This window comes from Nicrophorus vespilloides, unplaced genomic scaffold (assembly GCF_001412225.1).
Source record: "Nicrophorus vespilloides isolate i.1.1-1 unplaced genomic scaffold, Nicve_v1.0, whole genome shotgun sequence".
Taxonomy (NCBI): domain Eukaryota; kingdom Metazoa; phylum Arthropoda; class Insecta; order Coleoptera; family Silphidae; genus Nicrophorus; species Nicrophorus vespilloides.
In genome coordinates this window covers 24,599-44,717 of record NW_017098742.1, presented here as the reverse complement: position 1 = coordinate 44,717, position 20,119 = coordinate 24,599, and the positions used below count along the sequence as shown (strand labels likewise).

The 20,119-nt window shown below is 27.1% G+C and overlaps 1 protein-coding gene across 1 annotated transcript in view; it reads right to left on the bottom strand.

Moving 5' to 3' along the window:
- Positions 1 to 19,415, bottom strand: part of LOC108563111 (elongation of very long chain fatty acids protein AAEL008004-like) — a 35,378-nt gene extending 15,963 nt beyond the window's left edge. The window contains exon 1 of the mRNA XM_017921690.1: positions 19,072 to 19,415. The gene's annotated coding sequence lies outside the window, so the exon portion shown is untranslated. The remainder of the gene's footprint in view (positions 1 to 19,071) is intronic.
- Positions 19,416 to 20,119: the final 704 nt, after the last annotated feature.

Genomic DNA, 20,119 nt, shown 5'->3' with positions numbered 1-20,119 from the left:
TGTATATTAGAATAATTCGGTTTTCGAATAACTTTTAGAACCAAATTAAGTTTGACAATTTAAGAATAATGCGGTTTTCGAACAGTCTTAAGGAATTAAGTTTTACAGCCCAGTTTTCACATGTATCATTATACAAGATGATTCAATGAATTTAAGATTAATACAGGTTTAAAAAAGCAAACATTCTCTAAAATCGATCATGAAATTTTAGATTAATTATTTGTATATAAGATGACAAATTAAGAATAATTTAGCTTTAGAATAATTCGGTTTTCGAACAGCTTTTAAGGCCGAACTAAGTTCAACAATTTAAGAATAATTTGGTTTTCGAACAGCTTTTAGAATCGAATACATTAGATAATTTAAAAAGAATTCGGTTATCGAACAGCCTTTCAAAAATTATTAAGATCGACAAACCATATTTCACTTGCATTTTATACAAGATTGATTAATGGTGGTTTTAGAATAATTCGGTTTTCGAACAGATAAAGCCTGAATTGAAGTATTTGTTGAATGAATGAATTAGAAAATCGTATAAACCGAATAAAGTTAGACAATTTAAAATTTCGACAACTCAGATTTTACATACAAGATGGCTTTAGAATAATTCGGTTTTCGAACAGATAAAGTCTGAATTAAGTTTGACAAGTGAGGTATTTATTAAATAAATGCAAAAGTAATGAATTAGAAAAGCGTATAAACTAATAAAAGCATTTCACGCATTTCAACTTTGAGCGAATACCGATTTTTTTTATTTATTAGCATTTTTTTTCGATTCTGTCTGCTCGCAAAAACCACCCCAAATTGCATTCAACGGGTTTTGATTTAATAAATCCAAGTGGGGTGGAAACCAGTACAAATCCTCTCTCTGCATTTTTTTTAGTTGATTTCGTTATTAGCGTACGCACAAAACGCGAGAAAAATCAATGGATTCGAAAACATGAAACGAAAATGCTCGCACACACAGAGAGAGGAGAGGATTGGTGAATGCGAAACAGGCAATGAATCAAATTGAATGACGTTCCCGTGCAATTTTATATGTACTCGTTTTGTATACTAATGATATTTCTCTTTTATTTCACTCTTTGCTTCGCTCATTAGTAAACCATCCGGGTTTTGGAAATGATATTGTAATGAGCTGTTCGGGAATGCTCGTTTCGTGGTGTTCTAACGGTTTCTTTTGACTTGGATTTCCCCAAAAATCGTTGGAACAAAAAATAGAAATGTTGCTTAAATTAATTACCAATACCGTAAATACAATTTGTAGTTGGTTGTTAGATTTTTCAATAGAATGCGACCTTCGCACTAATCTACAAATACTTACGTTTTAACTATAATTAAACACTTGGATTTTAAACTATGGTTAATTTACTTTTTTTTCAACGGTAATTTGATATTTCATAACAATAATGAATTACGGATGTTAAAAAAACTGTTTAATATTAAAACTTGAATATTAATGGCAATGATCTATGTGTTTTCTACTTCATATGTTTTTACCTGTAATTGTATAATTATTGCCATTTTTTTTTGTAATTATTACTACTAGGTGTTTGGTAAAAAAAAAGTAATTTAAAAATATGTTTAAATTTTGTATTTGGAAAAAACAACTTAAAAAAGTGTATTTAAAAATCTATTTAAGTTTTAAATCTATTTTGCAATGATTTATGTGTCTTCTATTTCATACGTTTTTATCTGTAATTGCATAACAGTTGCCATAAAAATTGTTGTAATTATTACTACTAGGTGTTTGGTAAAGAAAATTTTAATTTGAAAATATGATTTTTTTTCGTATTTGGTGGAAAAAAACATATAATTACGTATAACAACGTATTAACATATAAAAACGTATAATTATTGTCATATAAATTATTGTAATTATTAATATTAGTTGTGGTAACAAATGTAATTCAAAACTGATTTTTTTTTGGTAGTTGATAAAAAAAATCATTAAAAATTTGCTATATGAAAATTTATTGATAGCATTAAAAATGATGATCCTTTCTAATTTTAATAATATACAGCTTTGTAGAGAATAAAAAAGGATTTATATAAGATTTTTACTAAAAATTACAAGTTTTTTGTTAGATTATTAATGTTAAATTTAGAAATGATTTTTGTTGCATTTTGTAGTAAATAAAGAAATCTTATTAACATATAAATATATGTTTTTTCTTCCATGTCGTTTCGTTTGAAAAGAACATAAACTTAGATTCTTCACAAACAAAGAATGTGCTAAGAAAAAGAAGTACGTAGTTAACATATAAATCTCATTAAATGTGTTATGTTTCTAATGCATAAAAAGAAAGAGGATGCAGAACGTTCTATTTTTTTTGGGTATGTGTTCGATCCAAATATAAAAAAAAGCAGATCCTTGGCTTGACAAGTCGCCAAGTCCTCTCGACGCAAAATAGGACGAGGAAAACATGAAATCCGGCTGAGCGGATGCAAAAATCAATAAGAAATGGTACAGCGATAATGAGTTTTATGCGAATCTTTGCGTTCCCGTCTAAGAATCTCAGATATCTAGAATCAATATTGAACAGATTTCCATGTTTATTCCAGATATGAAGTAAGAATAAGTTATAGCAGAATTAAGATTTATTTAAACTAATTTATTACATAATCTTGTTTCTTCGAGTTTATATGCAAATCTTTTCATTTTCGTCTAGAATCTCAAAAATCTAGAATCAATGTTGAACAGATTATTTAAACTAATTTATTACCTAATATTTTGTCTTGTTCCCTGAGTAAATAAATGAAAAGTTATGTTTGCAATCAATTTTGTTCAGACTTTTCTTCCATAATCCAAAAGAATGTTTATCTGCACTAATTTGTAAGTTGTAATTGAATCATTTTTTTATAAGAACATTAGTTTTTGTCTGTAGTTCATTTGGGTTGAGCTGTTGATAAGTAAGGGAAGAAAATGTTTACCTAAACTAATTTCTATGTTGTAATCGAAACGTTTTTTTGCTAATTGCTTTACTTCGTGTCTGTAGTTCAATTGAGTTCAGCTGTTAGTAAGTAAAACAAGAGAATACATAAGAATATTTATCTAAACTAACTTATAAGTTAAAATCAAATCTTTTTTATAATAACATTACTTTATGTCTGTAGTTCATTTGATTTAAGCTATTGGTAAGTAAATGTAGAGAATACAGAAGAAGTTATTTTCTTATAATATCATTACTTTATGGCTCCAGTTCATTTAATTTGAGCTGTTGATAAGTAAAACAAGACAATACAGAATAATGATTATCAGAACTAATTCATAAGTTATAAGAGAATACAGAATAATGTTTATCTGAACTAATTCATAAGCTATAATCGAATAGTTTTTTTTATAATTTCATTACTTTTATGCCTGTTGTTCATTCGATTTGAATTGTAAGCAAATCTTTTTATTTTATTATAAGATCATTACTTTTTGCTGTAGTTCATTTAATTTGAGCTATTGGTAAGTAAAACAAGAGAATACAACATAATGATTATACAGAATAATGATTATCAGAACTAATTTATAAGTTATAATCGAATAGTTTTTTTTATAATTGTATTACTTATATGCCTATTGTTCATTTGATTTGAGTTGTAAGCAAATTTTTTTATGTTCTTATAAGACCATTACTTTATAGCTATAGTTCATTTAATTTGAGCTATTGATAAGTAAAACAAAAGAATACAAAATAATGATTATCAGAACTAATTTATAAGTTATAATTGAATCGTTTTTTTTGATAATTACATTACTTTGTGTCTGTAGTTCATTTCGTTTGAGCTATTGGTAAGTAAAACAAGAGAATACAGAACAATGTTTATCTGCACTAATTCATAAGTTATAATCGAATAGTTTTTTTTTATAATTTCATTACTTTTATGCCTGCAGTTCATTTGATTTGAGTTGTAATCAAATCTTTTTATTTTCTTATAGCTGTAGTTCATTTAATTTGAGCTGTTGATAAGTAAAACAAGAGAATACAGATTAATGATTATCAGAACTAATTTATAAGTTATAATCTAATCGTTTTTTAATTACATTACTTTGAGTTGTACTCAAATCTTTTTATTTTCTTATAAGATCATTACTTTATACCTGTAGTTCATTTGATTTAAGCTGTTGGTGCGTAAAACAAGAGAATACAGAAGAATGTTTATTTAAACCAATTTATAGTTTGTAATCGAATCTTATTTATATTTTTTTTTTGCATGTTTCGGTTAAGAAATGGGAACGTTAATTAATAAAATTACGTTGCGTCTGCAGCTGATTTGGTTCGGGTAAGTAAGTTAAGATGAAAGCGATAGACGTGCTCCGAGTGGAAACCCTCTCTTTTGTGCTCCGACGAACCGGAAACGACGAATATCAGACCATTTAAACCATTCCGGTTACGAAATTGACGGAGCGCGCACAATGGAAAACGCAACGGCGGCGGCAGCGGCGGCGATTCCAAATAGTTCATTAGCGAAATAAATAAATAAATGAAATAATAATAAAAAGGGGGTCAAACCTTTTGCAATTGGCATCTCGGCCGATGGAAACTTTCATATTTCGCGATTTTAAAATCGAGTCTGCTCTTGTGGCTTGGCTTGTTTTGCGCCGATGAACTGAGGGAGAGGCGAATTTCGAAAGGTCGGACCGATATGCATTATTATTGCATCGTTGGAAAACTGTACTCGTGTCGGTTTCACGAATTCCACGTACATCTGCAATTTTTTTCGTTTTCGTTCGTCTCCTTATATTCATTCAGTTACACTCGATTGGTTACATAAAGGTTGTTCGAAAACCGAAACTGTTTTCTCCATAAACATGAATGTTAAATCGTTTTCGTTTGTCTCATATTAATTTTATTCATTCAGTTATACTCGATCTTTGTATACAGTTGATTTGTTACATAAAGGTTTTTCGAAAACCGAAACTGTTTTCTTCATAAATATGAATGTTAAATCGTTTTCGTTCGTCTCCTACGTATTAAATTCATTTAGTTATACTCGATATTTGTACACAATTGGTTGGTTACATAAAGGTTGTTCGAAAACCGAAACTGTTTTCTCCATAAACATGAATGTTAAATCGTTTTAGTTCATCTCCTACGAATTATATTCTTTCAGTTATACTCGATATTTGTATACAGTTGATTGGTTACATAAAGGTTGTTCGGAAACCGAAACTGTTTTCTCCATAAACGTAAATGTTAAATCGTTTTCGTTCATCTCCTACGTATTAAATTCATTTAGTTATACACAATTGGTTGGTTACATAAAGGTTATTTCGAAACCGATTTGTTCGAAAAGCTAAACTGTTTTCTCCATATAGACAAATGTTAAATTAAGATAATTGTTCATTTAATTCAATTTAAAACCAATACTGTTTAAACATCGAATTGTTAGAAAACTAAAACCATTTTTTTAAGCAGATTATAAAGGAACGTTAAATATATTTATCCATAAAACTAATTTAATTTGTTTGTGAAAAAGTTGTTTGAAATTCGAACTATTCGAAATCCAAAACAATGTATAAAGTCGATAAGAAATTTTTCTTGAAATAATTCTATATAAAAATAATAATATTTATTAGTTTATTAATTAGAGTTTTATGATGAATCTGCTTAAACAATTGCAAACTTTATACCAATCCTCATATAGAAACAAACAATAATTACAAATTATTTAAAAAAAAATAAAAAATTTGTTTTTAATTGGCAATTATCAAATAGGAAATCTGTTCGGACTTAATATTTTTGTTCGGAAACTGAATTATTCAAAAAACCTATATCCACTTATACACTTATCAGCAAAGTAAATTGATTTGTTTACAAAAATATAAAATTCCATTTTTTTTCTATTTTCTCTAATTAAACATTACTTTGATTGACATTTTACTTCTGATTCTTATAGTATTATATAATAATTTCTATATAATTGTTTATATGATAACTTTTGGTAGTTCCTGATAAAATAAAGATAAAACACTAAAAAAAGTAATCAATTTAATTTGTTTATATTCTCCAATAAAACTGTATTAGTTTGTTTGAAAAAATAATAATCTTTTACAAACAAATTATGAACAATATAAATATGCTAAAGAATTATTAAATCCTAATGTTACTACTTATATTAACAGTTAGAAGTTTATATAATTTCATATATAAAATTCACAAAATTTTTACGTTGACATAACTAATAAATGTGTCATATTTACATCACTTTATAAACAAAATGTCTTTAATTAATCGACAAGTTCCAATAAATTTTGTAAATAATATTCATATTCAGAAGCAATTACAATGTTTTTATCAATATTTGTACAAGCTTAAACTAAACAAGCTTTAATAAACGTGTTATAAAAGTTATAAAAATGTATACTTTATGAATCATTTAATAATAATTCTCTCCAGTTTCATGACATAACTTCATATCTAATATTCACACATTGAGTATATTCATCAAACAAATCGAATAAATAGGTGTGTCACATGGTTACAACAGTAGATTTCTTCATTTATCCAAAAAAAATTATACAATTACGAAATTATAAAAATACACATAATCATAAGAATACATTTTCTATTAATATAAACTAAAATGTATTACGTTTTGAAATAAAATATTTCTTCCCTTTATTACTAATTAATAAAATACAAAATAAATAATGTTTATATTTTATTATTTACAAAAAATATTTCATACAAAAGTTAAAGTATTTTTGTAATTTTGATAATTTTGAAATATTTTTTTTTACAAACTATTAATTACGTTAATTGTTTTATTAAATAAAATTGAAAAATGTTGATAGAAATCAATAAATATTGAAATTTCCAGACGATTTATTATATTAAATATGTTTGTTATTATCACAATTATTAATTTGTCTAAGTCCAAAAATCTGTTAATTATCAATGAGAATTCTCATGAAATTAATATAAAAAAAAATCATAATAATAACACTGACCGTTCCTCAGATTTAGTTGGGAAAACAACGAAGTGGAAAATGTTGATAGAAATCAATAAATATGAAAATTTCCAGACGATTTATTATATTAAATATGTTTGTTATTATCACAATTATTAATTTGTCTAAGTAAAAAAAGTCTATGTCCAAAAATCTGTTAATTATCAATGAGAATTTTCATGAAATTAATATAAAAAAAATCATAATAATAACACTGACCGTTTCACAGATTAAGTTGGGAAAACAACGAAGTGAATACACTTTTAACTACTATAAAATACGCACAAACTACACTACAGCACGCTGTGGAGGAAATGAGGTTTCAAAGCGTGTCTATTATTCATGTGTGGCTGTGTGTGTGTGAGTATGTGCCGTGTTACGTCATGGACAGTGGCCAACGCATCATTATTACCTGATGATGATGCCTCATGCGAACATTTATTTTTAAATTTTATTCCCATCGATCTCCACCGCACTCCGAAACGTCGCCAACTCTACTCACTCGCTGCTGCACACACTTCCACCGATCTCGAGAAGAGCAACAACTGACACACCAGAGACTCTTCTAAATTTACATCGCAAGTCTTTCAACGATTTCGCAACGCTTTGCTTAACACCAAACGATTTCACAATGCAATTTCAACGATTGCTACAATCATGATTGTTTAACAGAAATACACAAAAAATAAGTATTTTATTGGTTATCATTAGAAACCGGTTTTTAGAGGAAAGTTATGTAATTCAAAAACCGGTATTTTTTCAACTAAAAACCGGTTTTTGTGTCTAGACTTTAAATATAAAAATTAATGAAATATTTTGTATATTTTATTGAAAACATAAAAATGTTAAGACAAAATCGTCACTGTAAGATTTCAGTTTAGTAAAGTTTTTAGTTAATTTTCTTCATAATTTCTTCATTGCTTCATTAAGGAAAATCAAATATAACTTTTCTATCCTTTTTTTGATTTAACCAAAGTTTAAATGTTTCTTGTGTTTTATATATATCAAATAAGCATCAATGCGTAACAAAACTATACAGATAATAAGAAATTACTTCTTATTTAAAAAAAAACATTCTCAATAATATTAGATGATTCACTACTAATTTTCACTTTTATGCTCTAATAAATGAGGTAACTATGGGAAAACTAAGAAAGTTAAGAAAACAATTGATAAATACAAAAAAAACAATATTCGTTCACTTCATATTCTTCAATAGTAACAAAAATTCATGATTTTTTTCTTTAAAAATCTCAAAATTTTAACAATTGTTACAATCACTATTGTTTATCAGAAATACACACAAAATAATTATTTTATTGTTAATCATTAGAAACCGGTTTTTAGAGCAAATTTATGTAATTCGAAAACCGGTTTTTTTTTTTCAACTGAAAACCGGTTTTTGTGTCTAGACTTAAAATATAAAAATTAATGAATTATTATGAATATTTGATTGAAAACATAAAAATGTTGACACAAAATCGTCTCTGTAAGATTTTAGTTTAGTAAAGTTTTTAGTTAATTTACAAAATCAACAGACAAATTTAGGCAAATACGTTTAGTTTATTTCTTTCACTAGTAGCTTCATTAAGTTTTTGGACAAATATAATCAAGATTGTATCCAAATTATTAAATAGAAGATGACTGTGATGATGAAAAAGTGGCGAAGAAGAAACACAGATTATTGCTTGCTTTGAAAAAATCCATTCATAGATATCTTTAAGAACCTGAAGATGTGAATGAAGAGAATAATTTGGTTCATTGTTTAATGCTCTATAGATGATTAAATCCATAAATTTCTCCGTGAAAGTAAATTGTAAAAATCCCTTTTTTAAAATTTGAGTACCGTTTTTTTAAGTAGGTTTTTGTATATACCTTAGTTAACTATATATAAATAAAAAGTCAATCGATTTCACTTTATACGATAACTATCTCATAATGTATTTACATAGAGAAAAAAAACTAAACAAACAAATCACTCAAACCTGATAAATAAAAGTACCTAATTCGTTTAATTCAATGTTTTTCTAATTTAGAACTATTTAACACCCATAAGTAGTGTCCGGTTTTTTCAAATTCAAAAATTCGCGCCAAAATTAAAACAAAATACATCAAAATGTTCAGCTTTTACGTTTATGTTTGCTTTTACGTTGTAATAATTAAGCATTTATTTTTTTAATTTAAGCATATTTCTCTCAAAAAAATAAATTTTCGGACTTCATATTCAAACTTAATTCATAAGCAACGACTGTCAAATCTGTTAGGTAAACAGTTTTCAAAAGTTTTGTAAATACAAATTGATACAAAAATTTTATGTAACATTTCAAAATAAAATGTTTATAGCTAGTGTTAGGGTTTATTAACCCGTAAGTACTACGGATGGGTCAAAGTGACCCATCTAACTTTTGTTTTCATTCAGAATGTATTAGGGTTTATTAATTCGTAAGTACTACGGATGGGTCAAAGTGACCCATCTAACTTTTATTATCATTCAGAATGCGTTTTAACTGATGTTAGATTCATTAAATAATTAGAATTAGTCTTTCTTCTATTTTTATATAAACGGATCATTTTGACCCATTGTCAGTACTTGTGTTTTATTTATTTTTCCATATTAATTGCAGATTAAAAACTGTTATGAAAATTATCAAAATGTATATTTTATGAATCATTTAAACCTGATTCATAATACAACTTCATATCTAATTATCAAACTTTTTTTTTTGTCAAAATTTATTTTTAACCTCGTTCGAAATACTTTATTTTTTATTTATTTATTTGTTTCTACCTTGAATTTTCATTAACTAACAAAAAAAAAATATATTAATTCGATCACGTTAATTCACTAATTAATTAGCAAACATCGTGCATTAATTCGTGGAATCGTTTGCACAGATCCCCAGCAATTCCCTCCACAATCCAATTAGTTTAATTAATGATCTCCGTCACACAATAAACCTACTTTTATTTAATCAAATTATAATATTTGTTTTAATTATCGAATTATCATTTCGCAAAATTACACCAAATTTATTTGCAACAATTTATAAACAACAACAAATAGAAAACGTTTAAAAAAAATATAGACTTAAAAAAAGCTTGAATTCAAGGTTTATATTTATTATTATTATTTCCATAATTGGAAAATAATTTTAATTAATTAATTTAAATGATGTAATTATGACTTTCTTATAACTGGAAGAAAGAATTCAAGGTGGATTGAAATTAAATGATAAATTAAGTTTAAAAACAAATTATTTAGTTACATAAAATTAGAAATTTCGAGTTTCAAAATTTTGAGATTTTTAAAGAAAAAAAATCATGATTTTTTGTTACAATTGAAGAATATGAAGTGAACGAGTATTGTTTTTTTTTTTTGTAATTATCAATTGTTTCCTTCACTTTCTTAGTTTTCCCATAGTTACCTCATTTATTAGAGCATAAAAGTGAAAATTAGTGAATCACCTAATATTATTGAGTATGTTTTTTTTTTGTAAAAAAAAGTAATTTCTTATTGTCTATTGTCTATTGTCTGTATAAATAAAAAACAAGAAAAATGTAAACTTGGTTAAGACAAAAAAAAAGGATAGAAAAGTTATATTTTATTATTTAAGTAATTTGATTTTGCTTCGTTATTAAACTATAACAAAAATATGTATAGAAAAAAATTTGTTGTTAATTTCAAAATTATGAAGAGAATTGTGAAGAAAACTACAATAAGAAATGTGAAAATTCAATATTGGTACAATTCTCTTAATCTTAAATGAAATTGTAACAAAGTTTTTTCAAAAATTACTAAATTTTCATTTAAAAAAAAATGTACTTATTTTGTAGTATACATATAAATTCTCTATTAAATTGATTACAATAGAATTAACGTTAATAATAAGAAAGGTAACAAAAATAGTTTTAAGTTTCATTGAATATTTTTCTCTATAGTTTAAATTTTGATATAAAAAAAAAACTTTGATTTTAAAAAGTATTTGAAAATCTTCTAAGAATAAAAGTGAACTTACGAAAGTTAACAATCTAAAAACGACAATACTAATCTTGAATGAACACTGAAAGTTTTACCTGTTTAAAATTAACACGTTTTGCAAATAAACGCGGATTCTTTACTATATATTTGATCACTGGCAAATTGCAAACAGAAGTTTGTCGGCTTTCTATTGAAACTCGTCTCGAAACGCACGTACAATTCGTTACAAGGTTGTACACCAAACACACAAATCTAGACACACACACAAAAATACGGTAAACTCAAGAAACTAATTACATTTCTTTCCACTCTAAAATCATGATTACTATCTTTCGTTCCCCCACACGAAATTCATTTGTTTTAAATCGATGTTACCCACTATTTTTAACTACTTTTGTTAGCTTATTATGTAGTATTATGTAGTCTCTGAATTAGATTACGTGAGCAGTTCAGATAACGACTGCGAAGGTCGCATTATTAACTTACTACATATACAAACAAAAAATAGCACATAGTAAGGATTTATGCTGAATCTCGTTGAGTGACGAGAATTCATTTTGATGAATCGATTGTTTTGCTTGCATGTAGAGTAGAAAGTTACCAAATTTACTCGTTAACTACTGAACAATATCAGTTCGAAAGCTTGTTTAGTTTACGGTTTGGAAATTCGGTGTAATTGGATCTCTACGCTGAAGACCACTCAAGTAACTGACCCTACCTAGTTAACGATATTTTAGTTACTGATGTTAAACACCATTTATTTTCTCCTTTCGGCCTTTTCAATCCATAATTCAAATATTATTTTAACAAATTACAGGAAAAACCTCGCATAATGCGGATAATTGCTGTTTGAAACCGGACTAATCGAGGACTTTATAACAGCACAAAAATAATCTTGACTGTTTTTATTTCTAATTTACTTTATATGAAATCCGTCATGATCGAAGCCGCACTGTGTGATATATTCACAAATAAAGATATTTATCGTCCTTTTTCTTAAGTAATTAATGAGATTTTCTTTAAATCCTGATTTAACATATTTATTGGAATATTACAACAGAAAACTTTCTTTGTTTCATAGACAATTAGATTGTTTGAAACCGTACTAATTGAGGACTTTTAAACCGCACAAAAATAGACTTGATTGTATAAAAGAAAAACAAAGGAAATCGATCATTTAAGTATAAAAACTAAGAATTTTGTTTACTAATTTACAAGTTATTTTTCTGAATTAAAATTTAATTATTACAAAAATCCGGACTATTCGAAGTCGCGTTGTGAGAAGTATTGCTTCATATTTCATCGTCTTTCATTTCAATTAATTAACGAAATTTAACAAATATTCTAAAAATAAAATTTTTCTTCGTTTCATAATTAATTTAAATTTCTTTTCAATAATTCAATCCTTATGGGAAAACGGTCTTGTTTCAATCAATTTCCTTTGGAAATGGACGGAAATCAAAGATTCTCTTGCGAGTTAGAAAGCTTTTGAAATATGTAAAGCAAATTTTGAGGAATTGAATTGGTTCGTGGTTTCTTCGGCACATACAAACAAAACCCTCCCTCGTTTCGCGTGGAAAATGATATAAATAGGTAACAAGAGGGTGTATATATATATATATGTAAAAATGTAATGAGAAATGGAACGTGGCGAATCAATCAAGCAATCAATCATTGATGTGTGCATATTTCATGAGTAAATGGAATATTAATATGCGTGGCTTTGGAAAACTCACATAATCATAGAAACAAATCTTCCATTAGTATTTTTTCCAATCAATTAATTTATTACAATCAAAAGTTTTCAATTTCAACGCAAGAAAAATCTTCCCATTTTCGACATTCGGTAAATTAATTTATAAACCACTATTTTTTATTCTAATTAAGAAATATTAATTGCACATCAAAATCGATAATTTAATTAGAAATTACAAAATACGAGTTTTAATTTTCAGCCTTTTGTATTTTCTCTACATTATTTCCATTTATTTCAATACATTTCTTAAGTCAGTAGACCTTTCAAAATCGGCTTTTTGGAGCTTTTCAACTTTCAATTATTGATCTCTTCATTGGAACTGAAGACTCTTTAGTTCATTTTTTTAAATCACAAGGCTCTAGATCAGTAGAATAAGGTGCTGTGCGAATTTCATTGATGCCAGATAGCGCAAGAAAGTTGTTGGTTATTTCAGTTCATGATCGTGATGTAAAAAGTAGCGACCATTTTCTGGTTTCCCAACAAATTTTTGATCTTCGTCAATTTTTGCCTTCACCAGGTCTACATTTGTATCAACGGTCGAAGATTTCGGGCATGAAATATATTTAGACTTTAACAAATTGAGAAACAACTTTTGTTTTTCATAAACAAATGAATTAATGCGCTGAGTAATATTTTTTCTGTAAAGTAGGCCAAACCACTGATTTATATTACTATAAAAAATGCTATTATATAAGATTAATCCCACATACAAAAATCTTCGTATTTTCTTCACTGAATTAATTTATTGATGATAAGAGGTGGTTATTAAAAAAAATAATATTTCAATAATTTCAATATTAATCCAAGAAAAAAAACTTTCTATCTTCTTCACTAAATGTATTCATCTCAACGTACATATTTCCAAATTCAACATTTGATACTTATGAAATTAGAAAAACCAAGAACAATAATTCAAAACAAGAAATTACATAAGATCTCATGTAAATTTATTGGAATATGATTGATATCGATTAGTTCTTTAATGAGACTAAATATGCACGTAACAGTTGCACAATTAAACAAATTTATTGGAATATTATAAAACATACATCTTTCTTCGTTTCATAAATAATTAGATTGAAACCGTACTAATCGAGGACTTTAAAATACTACAAAATTATACTTGTATATATAAAAAAAAATAATAATTTTGTTTACTAATTTTTCATTGTTAGTTATTTCGCTCAATTAAGACTTAGTTGTTATAAAATCCGGACTGATCGAAGCCGCACTTTAGTACTTTTTCCAAATTAATTAATAATTTTTTTTCAAATACTAATATTATAAAATATAAATCTTTCTTCGTTTCATAAATAATTAGATTATTTGAAACCGTACTAATAGAGGACTTTAAAACTGCACAAAATTATACTTGTATGTATAAAAAAAATAATAATTTTGTTTACTAATTTTTCATTGTTAGTTATTTCGCTCAATTAAGACTTAGTTGTTATAAAATCCGGACTGATCGAAGCCGCACTATACGAAGTATTGCTTTATTTTAATCAAAATGAAAACTATTTATTTGTACTTTGTCCAAATTAATTAATGATTCTTTTTGATTCAAATCCTGATTTAACAAATTTATTGGAATATTATAAAACATAAATCTTTCTTCGTTTCATAAATAATTAGATTAAAACCGTACTAATAGAGGACATTAAAACTGCACAATTATACTTGTGTATATAAAAACATAATAATTTTGTGTACTAACTTTTCTTATTAGTTATTTCGCTCAATTATAATTTACTTGTTATAAAATCCGGACTGATCAAAGCCGCAATGTGTGAAGTTTTGCTTCATTCTATTCAGAATGAAAACTATGTATTAATACTGTTTCCAAATTAATTAATGATTTTTTTTTAATCCTGATTTAACAAATTTATTGAAATATTATAAAACAAAAAATCTTTCTTCGTTTCATAAATAATTATGATTTTGAAAACCGTACTATAGAGGACTTTAAAAACGCACAATTATACTTGTATGTATAAAAAAAATAATAATTTTGTATACTTGTTTTCATTATTAGTTATTTCGCTGAATTAAAACTTAGTTGTTATAAAAACCGGACTGATTGAAGCCGCACTGTGTGAAGTATTGCTTTATTCTCTTCAGAATTAAATCTATTTATTAGTACTTTTTCCAGATTAACTTTTTTTTTTGAATCCAGATTTAACAAATTTATTGGAATTTTAAAACTGCACAAAAATAAACTTCTGAAAGTTATTTTACTCAATTATAATTTAGTTAATATGAAATCCGGATTGTTCGAAGTATTGCTTCATCATAATGACAAATAAATATATTTCTTCGTCTATTTACATTCTACACAAATTCCAAATATGCAAGATTAAAAAAAAATCTTCCCATCTTCTTCTCAAAATGTATTCATCTCAACGAAAATTTCCAAATTCAACACCTGATAATTAAGAAATTAACAAAAAAAGACAATAATTTAAAACAAGAAATTACATAAGAAAACATGTTGGAATATGATTGATACCGATCGGTTCTTCGGCGAGACGTAACAGTTGCATAATTATACGACTACAATTAAACGCATCGCCTTAAATTATTACCTTTCGTAAACCGAAATCGGTAAAGGTTGCGTCACACCGATTCTTTTATGCATTCTTTATATGCCGTTTTTTTCCGGTTTTACTCTGTTACATCACAATTCGCGTCCAGACGGGGAAATTTTTTGGAGACGCACACACGCACAGAGAAGTTAAGGTCACAACAAACAAAAAATCCTTTCTTTTACATCACGAGAATGTCAATCCACAAGAAATTATGATTCATACACAAATAATTGAAATATATTAATGTAATAATATGCAAAGATTATATATAAATATGACTACAAACTTAATTTATCATGTAAATTAATGGAATTTTAATATATAAACTTTGTAATTAAATTTGTCTAAAAAATTGGTTTTACGACAATTTTTTTGTGTGTGTGTGTGTTCTTAATGAAATTCAATTATACAAGGAACAAAAAAACATTTTTTTACATCACGAGAAGGTCAATCAACAAGAAATTGTGATTCATACATACATAATTGAAATATATTAATGTAATAATATGCATAGATTATATATAAATTTGATTAAAAACTTAATTTATCATGTAAATTAATGGAATTTTAATTTATTATAAATTTTTTAATTAAATTTGTCTAAAAAATTGGTTTTACGACACTTTTTTCTGTGTGTGTGTTCTTAATGAAATTCAATTATTTAATATAAATGTAACAGTTTTGATAGGTAAGTTGAACCGCGTTGAATGCACGCACGAACATTAAAAGAAAAGACCTTGACCCACATTCCCCTCATTTCACTATCACTCTCGACTAACGTGTTTAAATTGTTTAATATTCTTCACCGAACGGAAAGGAAGTTTCAGTATCGTTTTACAAAGCAATAAACGTTACATTTCATAATGAAAACGTACAAAAATATATCAATTACTATAAATATAAACCCGATGGAATTGAATGTAACTTAATACATTTTTCATAATTGATATTTAACAATCAACAGAAAGAAAAAAAACGCTGAGTTTGGTATTGGAATTTTAATTATTAACAGATTACTATAATGCTAATAGAAATTAACTTAATTTTCTTTATTAGTTATTTCGCTCAATTATGATTTAGTTGTTATAAAATCCGGACTGATCGAAGCCGCACTGTGTGAAGTATTGCTTTATTATATTCAGAATGAAAACTATTTATTAGTGCTTTTTCCAAATTAATTAATGATTTTTTTTTCCAATCCTGTTTTCACAAATTTATTGGGATATGAGAAAACATAAATCTTTCTTCGTTTCATAAATAATTAGATTGAAACCGTACTAATAGAGGACTTGTTAGTTATTTTGCTCAATTATGATTTAGTTGTTATAAAATCCGGACAGATCGAAGCCGCACTGTTCGAAGTATCGCTTTAATTTCATATTTGATATTTAACAATCAACAAAAAGAAAAAACGCTGAGTTTGGTATTGGAATTTTAATTATTAACAGATTGCTTAATGGTAATACAAATTAACTTAATTAGTTTACTAATTATTGCATAATTTCTGTATATCAATAATTGTGTTATATAACTATAAAATCATCATTATTATTTGTTACAAAGTTCAAAAAAATCATACATTTGTAGTAAAATTATTATTTTCGTTGCAACTATTATACAATTATGTAAAGTTTATTTAATATTTAAAAGACTAATTGATTATGTTGATCATTTGATTATAATCATTACATAATTGAAAATACAAAATTGCTTATTTATAATTTTGTAACTTAAACCGTTATGTAATTGTTGGCAAGTGATATGTTTTCTTTAATCGTGTAAATAAACAAAAATTGTAATAACAATAACAATATTTGATGCAACTATCAAATAATTACGTCAACAATATACATATGAAATATTAATAACGTGTTAAAAAAATCAATTTTTAATTATTTCTCTTTTCGGTAATTTAAATTTTTGATGTTGTAATTTTGATTGTAAAAGAAGCAAATGAATTGTAATTAATGTTAATAGTAATTAATAGAAAAAAATAATATTAATTTTGGAAAGGCTATTTATTGAAGGTCTTTTCCAACGATAATTATTATGTTAGTTAATAGTATTTTAATTATTATCATATACAAAATCGATTATAAAAAGATTAATTAATATGAAATTAAATGCGTTAGAAACGATTTAATAATAGAAATATTTTCTTTGTAAATTTTCTCAAATTAGATTTGTTTAATACATGTTTATTGTATATAGTGGAACCTCGCTTAACGAGCAAAATGAGTAATTTCGCTTAACGAGCGACGTTTCGCATAACGAGTGACGATGAGAAGAGAAGTCCCGGATTGCGCGCCTTCTACATCATTTTTAAAACTTGTGTACACATATCATGTGTGTTTTTAAGTACATTTCACTATACGAGTAAAAAATCCAGAAATTTTACTCGTTAAGATCGATTTAGTAGATTTATTCTGTATAAATATTTTGGATTTGAAGAATTATTTACACTTGAATTTTCATTTTATTTTAAGTATTGGATTTATTTGGAAAATAATTCTAAATTTATTTATGAAATCCTGGTTTAGTCTAGAAAGTCTATATTATATATTTATAATAGTAAAATTTGAATATTTACTAACATTTTAATTGAATCTCCTGAGTTTTTCAAGATAGAAAAATGGAAAATTCTTATAATAATATATAATTTTAGAATAATTTTTTTTAATCGTCAAATTTTCTTTTTGTTTCCTAGCGAGAATTGTGTAAAATTGTTTGATATTTTGATACGTTCATTCTTAAAATGTATATTTTATCTCATGATGTGTATAAATATGTAAATTTTAAAAATTTTCATTCTACAAATTAAATTTATTTATGAATTCCCAAAGTCCATTTTTATAATTATATAAGTAAAAATAGGTGATTTTAGTAATATTGTAATTGATTTTTGATTTCTAATGTAATTTAAAAAAAATGTAAAATTCGTATCTTATTCTACATAAATATTTGATTCTATTATATTTGTTATTGAATCATTTATTATTGATTTCTAACGAGAATTTACGAAATTTTGTAAAATTTGTTCATTTTGTTCATTTTATTAAACACTAAAAATGTAGGTATAAATATGTATTTTATGTATTTAAATTTCTTTTAATTTCCTATCGATAATTTTCGATATTTCTATAAAACTAATTCATTGATTTTACTAATAATTTAATTAAATATTATTTTTATATGTAATGTGAATTGAGATTTTGTAAGTAATATAAAGTTTGTATCCTACTTTATATAATTATATGATTTTATTATATATTTTTATTGAATCATCAAATTTCTTTTCGTTCCAAGCGAGAATTTCTTGATATTCTGTAACGTTAATTTATTAAAAACACGGATATTTCTGTGAATTTTCTAAAGATTCTGTAACGTTCAGGAAGATGTAAAAACGCGTGGTCTGCTGTCAGTTGCATTATTTTCGGATCCACACGGAGAGAGAAAGATGAGACCACGTGCGTTTGACGTTTCTAAGGTCTGCGCGATCGTGGAGAGTCTCACAACCATTTATCGAAAATGCAGCGACACAATGTTTATTTACGTGTTATCAACGGATCCGGAGGGCACAAAAGCAAACAATAAACATAGCAATAAATAAATAGAGAGAGTAAACGTGTAAGAGAGAGATTACAAACTATATTTGTTTAGCCGGCACGCTAATTGTAACAAAAGTGGGAATGCACGTGTGGTGCGTTCCGCCGCGGGATGCGATAGATCCGAGATGAACGCGAGAGTCTTTCAGGAGGGGAATTACGTAACGGCGCGCCGCCAAGAAGACGATGATACTTACGTGGTGTGTTTGCTCCGTCCTGAATCTGGATTTTTTTGAAGAAGTAATAATCACTGGGGAAGCACGCTTCCGCTCCTCGACTATTAAACTGGATCACAGACAAATGGTTTCAGTTCTTAAGATTTCTTTATATTACTATATATAAATATATAAGAATAAATCACTGGCCGAAATGATGTATGAAATTAGTTTGTTTCTCCTCGATTTCGTTCACCTTCTGCCTCTTCTTTTGTTCTTGCAGCGAAATGCGAATTGTGTAACGAAAATAAAGGAAAAAGGAGAAGGAGACGCGTCGCTCGTTTCTACGGTGCGATGATGCGCCTGATTCCGACCGAACTGGGAAGGCACTGAGCGGTTACAGTATAAGTACGGGGCCGCTGGTCACGTGACGACATCCGTGGAAGTCGTTTTTGATTGTGGTACGGCGCCCGGTGGGGGCCACGACGAGAACCGACGACGACGCCGACGTCGACGCCACAGCCTCCGCCGCCGCCACCACCCCCTGCCTCGCTCGATACTCGCTTCCATTAGATCACCGTTTGAGCGCTGCTGCCTTGCTTCTAGCGCCACCCTCGACGAAACCGCCGCCTCCGCCGCCGCGAGAAAGGGTTGAACCCCTAACCGTTTACCTGTCGCGACACGCACTTCAATCCCTAGTACGTGCACGAGCCGATCAATTCCTTTTTCGTCCTCAAATTGTTCCGCCAAATTCGACACACGCCGCCTCCAACACACAATGGCACAATTTCTCTGTTAACAACTAACAATCCATTGTCCCGTCTCCAACCAATCGCAGTTTTACAACCAATTCTTATATTCATTAACAATTATATAATTCATTTAATTTTGTTTAAACCCAACACTATGTACTTAACAACTTAACAAAGTTAAGCGACGTCCATTCATTCAAAACTAACAATTTGCTAGAAAATAAATTAGCAAAACAATTATTTTACCATTTGCTTATTCACAACTTGTCAAAGTTGTCACAGTTACAATTATAAGCAGTTACCATAACAATAAACCAATAAGAGTTTAGAAGCTATTA